This window comes from Ictidomys tridecemlineatus, chromosome 13, assembly GCF_052094955.1.
Source record: "Ictidomys tridecemlineatus isolate mIctTri1 chromosome 13, mIctTri1.hap1, whole genome shotgun sequence".
NCBI classification, from domain to species: Eukaryota; Metazoa; Chordata; class Mammalia; order Rodentia; family Sciuridae; genus Ictidomys; species Ictidomys tridecemlineatus.
Window position 1 is genome coordinate 66047322 of NC_135489.1, and position 6998 is coordinate 66054319.

The following is a 6998-nucleotide window of genomic DNA, read 5'->3' on the forward strand; positions in this document are numbered from 1 at the left end:
TAATTTGGTAGACTTTGTTACCAAATACTTCCTCATGCCCTCTTCTTCTCCTCCTTCTCTATCCTTTTCCTTTACTCTGTTGGTCTCCCTTTTATTTCCCGGTGATTTCCTGTTTTATTTCTTTTTTTTTCTTCAAATTCTTCATTTTCAAGTCCCTTTCTTCCTTTGCACTCCTACTGTGTGTCCCACCTCTACCTTTCAATTAGACTTCTGCAGTAATCAATTCATCCCAGTACATCCTAAGCATTGCTAAAGCAGACAAACTTTTGCATAATGTATGGTTTGATTGGCTTATTCCCCTGGCTCCACACCATCTACCAGAGCCCTTCTAAATGCCTCAGTGCATGTGTCCAGCCCTCCATTTCATAATCTATAGCATTCTTCCCAACCTGATTTGTCCTGCTTCCCAACCTGGTTCAAGGTCACCTAATTTAAGGGAGCCACAGTGAGGAGCAGGAACTCTTTAATTACCTCAATTTTATTTGCACTATTTTTTTTTTTTTTTTTTTTTTTACTTTTTGTGTTTTCTGGAGAAAATTTTTTTTAACTCTTGGAGAGAGCTCCCCCCCCATTGGCATGTATTTTATAAAATGATGAGTTTAATTAGGTATCTATGCAAACAATTTTATTAAATTCACTTCTCAATGCCTCCCTCATCCTTCCTCCCCGATCCTCTTCCTATACTATCTAGGTCTCTCTTCTACTTTTATGGTTTCACCTCCACACACCCCGCTAGCTTACATATGAGAGAAAACATATAATATTTTCTCACAGTATGACTTATTTAACTCAAAATTATATTCTTCAGTTTCATCAGTTTCCCCGAAAATTGTAGAATTTTGTTCTTTATGACTAAATAATACTCCATTGTGTGATATATATATATATATATTATATAAATATATATAATATAATATAAATATAATATATATATATTTATACATATATAAATATATAAATATATATAATATATATATACAATTTATATATATATATATATATATATATATATATATATAAATTGTCTTTATCCATTCATCTGTTGATAGCCACCTAGGCGGACTCCATAACTTGACTAGTGAATTGTGCTGTGGCAAACATTTTATTTGTATGCATTTGTTTTTAAAGTATACTCACTTTAATTCTTCTGGATAAATTCCAAGGAATGATAGAACTTGATCATACAGTAATTCTACTTTTAGCCTTTTGGGAACACTCCATACTGATTTCTACAGTGATTAAAATAATTTTAATTTCCACCAACTGTGTGTATGTGTTTCTTTTCCCCACATCTTCACCAACTTTTTTTGTTATTTGTATTTTTCATGCTTGCCACACTAAGAGGAGTGAGAAGGAACCTCAGTGTAGTTTTGATTAGCATTTTCCTGATTGTTAAAGAAGTTGGACTTCTATGCATATTTCTTTTTAATAAGTGCCTATTCAGTTCATTTGTACATGTATAGGCTGGGCTATTTTTTAATGTTGAGTTTTTAAAAATTTCTTTATTCAGGGATGGGGGCGGTAGGAAGAGGCCAAGCCCCGGGGCGTCACCCTCTCCCCTGTCCCAAGGCGGCCCACTGCCTGTATCTGAGTCACTTGGCCGCTAGAGGACCTGAGCCGGAGCCTGAGCCGCCAAAGTAGCAAGAACAGGAATCTCCCAAAGGGAGGGCGCGCTGGGGGTGCAGGCTAGGACGGAGGTGGGCGGGGAACGGGAAGGTGCAGCGCGCACGGGGAGGGCGGGGGAGGTGCCGCCGCTGCAGCCGCCACCGCCACCGCAGCAGAAGGAGCGCGGTCTGGGCAGGCGGGTGGGCAGCAGCGGGCAGGAGCCAGCCGTGCGCGGGGAGACCGCGCCCACCACCTTCCCTCCTCCACCCCCCACAAGACGGGAGCGGGGCGTCCAGGCCACCGAAGCCGCCTGAGGGAGAGTTGGGGCTGAGTTGTCCTCCGGGGAGAGTGCGCCAAGACTGCTGCAGCTGTGGACCAAGTTAAACCCATCCACAGTAATGGCTGCAGCCTTACCCAGGACCCTGGGAGAGTTGCAGCTATATAGAATACTGCAGAAAGGCAATCTGCTTTTTTGATGCCTTTATCCAACAAGGTGGCGATGATGTCCAGCAACTCTGTGAAGCTGGAGAAGAGGAATTTTTGGAAATCACTGGCACTCCTTGGCGTGGCTAGCAAGCCCCTTCATGTTAGAAGACTATAGAAGGCTTTGAGAGACTGGATTACAAACCCTGGCCTTTTCAATCAGCCACTGACTTCCCTTCCTGTCAGTAGTATACCTATCTACAAAGTACCAGAGGGATCACCAAATTGACTGGGAATATCCTGAAGTAGCAATGAAAGGAACCTCATTTTAAAATTCCCAAATGTGCTGCCACTACTTGTGTGCAGAGCTTGGGACAAGGGAAGTCAGATGTGATGGGAGCTTAGCACAACAGACTCTGGCAAGGCCACCAAGCTACTGAGAGGGAACACAGTCTGACCCCAGCAGACCGTGGCTCTCCAGCTTTCTCCAAGGAAAGCAGTGAAGCACTGGATGCTGTTGCTGCCCTCTCTGTGGCTGAGTGTGTGGAGCGAATGGCCCCCACACTGACAAAAAAGTGATTTGAATGAAGGGAAAGAGCTGCTAAAAACCAACAAGAAGTTGGCCAAAATGGTCACGTTTTTGAAATGAGTGATGATGATCCACAAAAAGAGGAGGAAATTCGAAAATACAGTGCAATGTATGGCAGATTTGATTCAAATAAAAAGGATGGGAAACATCTCACACTTCATGAGCTCACTGTTAACGAAACAGCTGCCCAATTCTATGTGAAAGATAATGCCCAGCTTACAAGAAGAGATGAACTTTTTTTCTCTGGCTAGGCATATTTCTCGAGAAGTCACCTATGAATATACTTACAGATACATCAAGTCAACATGTGGTGAAAGAAATGAATTATCCCTAAAGAGAATTAAAGTAGAAGATGTGTTTCCAGATTTCCAGGATTCTATGCACACACTCTTTCAGCAGGCTAGAGCCAAGAGTGAAGAACACGCAGCCCTTAGTTCACAGCAGTCTGAAAAGGTGATGGCAAAGCAGATAGAGCTCCTCTGTGCCCAAGCTGGCTATGCTATGAGAGACTGCAGCACACTGAGAGAAGACTGTCTACAGGGCTTTACCAGGCAGAGCTCAAAAGAGCAGTCCTGATGGCTTGCCTTCTGATAACTCAGATGGACAAGGAAAGAGACCTTTGAATATCCAAATGCCTAATTTGCAGAACAGACAGCCCCATCATTTTGTGGTGAATGGGTAGCTGAGTAGACTTTACTCCAGTGAGGCCAAGTCCCACTCCTCAGAGAGCCTTGGGATTTTAAAAGACTACCCTCACTCAACTTCTACTTTGGAAAAGAAAGTCAACAAAACAGAACCTGAAGATTCAAGATAGCTCTGATTCTCCTACTGTTCTCTGGAAATGGCATCAGATTTAAGGATAATGCTCCATCATAGAAATAAGGCTTAATAGCCAATGTTGCCTCATTAAGCTCAGATTTCATAGCCAAAGCATAAGAACTCCTGCATCAGTCTGTGGAAACTGGGAAGAAAAAACAACAGCCACAAAAGAAAAGAATTTAGAGTTGCAATTTATATCACAAATATTGATCCATTCACATTCCTGTGTAAGTTATTTTATGTGAAAAGGTTACAAGTTAATATTGTAAGCATTCATTGTTTCAGAATGTACAGTGTATGTGTGTAATTTATAAAGTAAAATCCAGATGTTGAGACCTGTTTTGTCCTAATAGATTCGAATATAGTTTGTTTTATTTGAAATTTTATTGTCTGCTTTAAGTGTATTTAGTGTAAATATTATTATCAGAGTCTAAAATCTTTACAGTCATAAAATAGAAAGCTTAAGTAATATAGTTATTGGCAAGGTTGCAATGATTATAGAAAAATTAAAAGCAAATTCTCAATTTAAGCCAAAGAAAATAGTGTGTATTTAATACTTAATGAAATTTTACCAGGAAATGTATAGAATTTATTCAGTAACCTTTTTGCTGTTTTAATGAGTGCACATTTACACAATTAATTAGGGAAAAGTTAAAAAGAGAGCAATAAAGTAGAAAATCTCTCTTACCTAGTTGGCTCAGATTGGATTACAGAATTGCTGTTTAAGACATAGCAAATATAGGAAGCTATTTCTTGGACAGATCTTAAAACAAGTGGACTAATGTATAAAATCTTTGATTTAAACATTCGTATTTCAGAATGTGTTAAGTAGATTAAGATGTAGTACATTAACCCTAAATGTGATAAAGACGATGACTTAACAAAGGCTATAATAGATTGTTAGATTTTGTATTCAGAAATTCTTCTCAATGTATAAGAGTCAGATTAGATGGCTCTCACTGGAGAATGTCTTCCCACCCAACTATCACAAGAGTGGAGTCACTGATTCATATTTGCAGGCATATTTCTATGGAAGTTAAGTTGACAGCTTTATTATTTATTTTACAATTTTATTTGTGTACACCTTTCAGATTTTTGAATGAAGTTTTCTTTGTAAAATTCATTTTAACTTAAAAGTATATTTTTAATTTCCCTATTAGTATACTGAGTGTTCATACACATTATTAAATGTTAATAATATATTGGCATACTTGTAAGGATTTCACATTTAAATCCATAGTGGGTATTTTAAAAAAAAAGGAAAATCCAATGTCGGCCAATATCTATTTTTTCTGCTGATTAAAGAGAAGATATTTGACAGTTTATATACTTATTACACATTCATCTAAACCCAGATATTGCTGAGAAGAGAATATGGACATGGAGTATATGTTTTTCTGTTTTTAGTTCTGCTTTAAATCATAACTGTGTAACAAATATTGTCATAATCTGTTATACTAAAATTTGTCAGCCAAATGTTAGATGAAATGTCTGCCCTATAGTCTCTGATCACTGTCATATATATAATTGTTTTTTTTCATTTTGATTTGTAGAAGAGCTTTATGGTAGAAAAAAACAGTAAACAACTTTTATACTATTAAAAGACTTTTTTTCCTTCCTAAATGCTTTACATGTACCCTGGTATTTTGCCAGCCGAAGAAACTTTTTATGAAACTTGCAACTTCTTTGCTAACTTGAGGTTGATTATTTTATTATTCACTGCATGTAGAACTAATGTGAGTACAATTTAAATAGAATTTTCAGTTTTTAATATTAGACATAGCACTGGTTACTATCTCAGTAGTTTCATGAAACATTTCCTGTATTCTAATATATTTTGAGAAATTTTGTGGTCTTTTTTTTTAATTGTGTCTTACAGTTCAAGTTTATAAATTTTAATAAGCAATCATTTTTAAAGATGCAATAATCTCCCAACTATTATTTATCCATCTTTCATGAACTCACAAACTGCATCTTTAAATCCATAAGTAAGAGTCCTTAATCATACTTTTCTGCTTTCAAGCTTAGTGATGAAGAAGCACAAAAATTTCAGAAGAAAACAGGTTTTATTTTGTAAACATTAATGTTTTAAAATAAAATATATAATATATATTATACATATATTATTTTTATTTGAATTGTATATATGAATTGGATGTTATAACTAGTTGTTTTTTTTTTTAATTGTGTTAGGGGTATTTTCACTGAACAAGGTTGATTGGTTACCTCAATATTACAGCCAAGATAGTCCAAGGGAGCATTGAAAAAAAAAATCTTTATTCATTTGGGATATTTGTTTTCTGAAGAGTGGCTGGCAAAGATTTTCTGCCATTCTATAGGTTATCTTTTCACTCTACTAATTGTTTCCTTTGTTGTACAGAAGCCTTTAAATTTGATGTTAGTTGATTTATTGATTCTTTATCATATTTCCTGAGCGATTGGTGTTCTATTCAGGAAATCTTTTCCTATGCCTGTATGTTGAAGTGTTTCCCCAATTATTTCTTCCAATAGTTGCAGAGTTTGAATCTAGTATTTTGGCCTTCAATCAATTTTGAAGGCTAATATATCTGGATCTAGTTTTCTTCTATGTATGGATATGCAATATTTCCAGGACCACTTGTTAAATAGACTTTATATTCTCCAGTGTATATTTATGTTAGTTTTGTCAAGAGCCAAATGTCTATAGCCATGTGGAATTGCCTCTGTGTCTTCTCTTCTGTTCCTTTCCTCAATGTATCTGTTCTTATGGCAGTACTATGCAATTTTAGTTACTCTGACTCTGTAGTATAATTTGAAATCAGGTACTGTGATGCCTCTAGGATTGCTCTTTTTGCTCAGTATTGTTATAAGTATTCTGAGAGTTTTGTTCTTCCATATGAGTTTTAGGACTTTTTTTTTTTTAGTTCTGTAAAGAATGTCATTGGTATTTTGATAAGTATTACATTAAATCTGTAGATCACATTTGGTATTGTGGCCATTTTAATTATGTTAATTCTGACTATCCATAAACACGGGAGATCTTCATCTACTGTCTTATTTCTTTCTTTTCTGTTTTATAATTTTTATTGTAGAGGTCTTTCACTTTCTTAGTTATGCTTATTCCTAGGTTTATTTAAAACTACTGTGATGGGAATTGTTTTCCTGAGTCTTTTCTCAGCCGATTTTACTATTCATGTACAGAAAAAGGTTTGCATGTTTATTTTATGTTCTGTTACTTTGCTGAATTTTTTTTATTGGATCTATAAGTCTTCTTGTGGAAATGTTAGGGTTTTCTAAGCATAAGATCATATTATCTGCACATAGGAATAATCTGAATTTTTCCATTTCTAATTGTATCCCATTTATTTCTATCTCTTGCCTAATTTCTAATTTTTGTTTGTATCTAGTATTGCTAGTAAAGTATGTAGGGCTTAAAAGAAAAAGAAGCAGGAGGAAGTAAAAATTAATGAATAAAAAAGGGGAGGGAGAAAGGCTGTAATGCTGCAGCTAGTAGAAGAGAGGAAGAACCAGGAAGTGGTTCTATTTGTCATCCTAATTTTTCTTGTTTTCATCTTGTCATGGA

General features: G+C 36.1%; 1 pseudogene; it reads left to right on the forward strand.

Annotated features, from left to right (window-relative positions):
* Positions 1-1750: 1750 nt before the first annotated feature.
* LOC144370151 (NGFI-A-binding protein 1 pseudogene) lies at positions 1751-5493 on the forward strand (annotated as a pseudogene).
* Positions 5494-6998: the final 1505 nt, after the last annotated feature.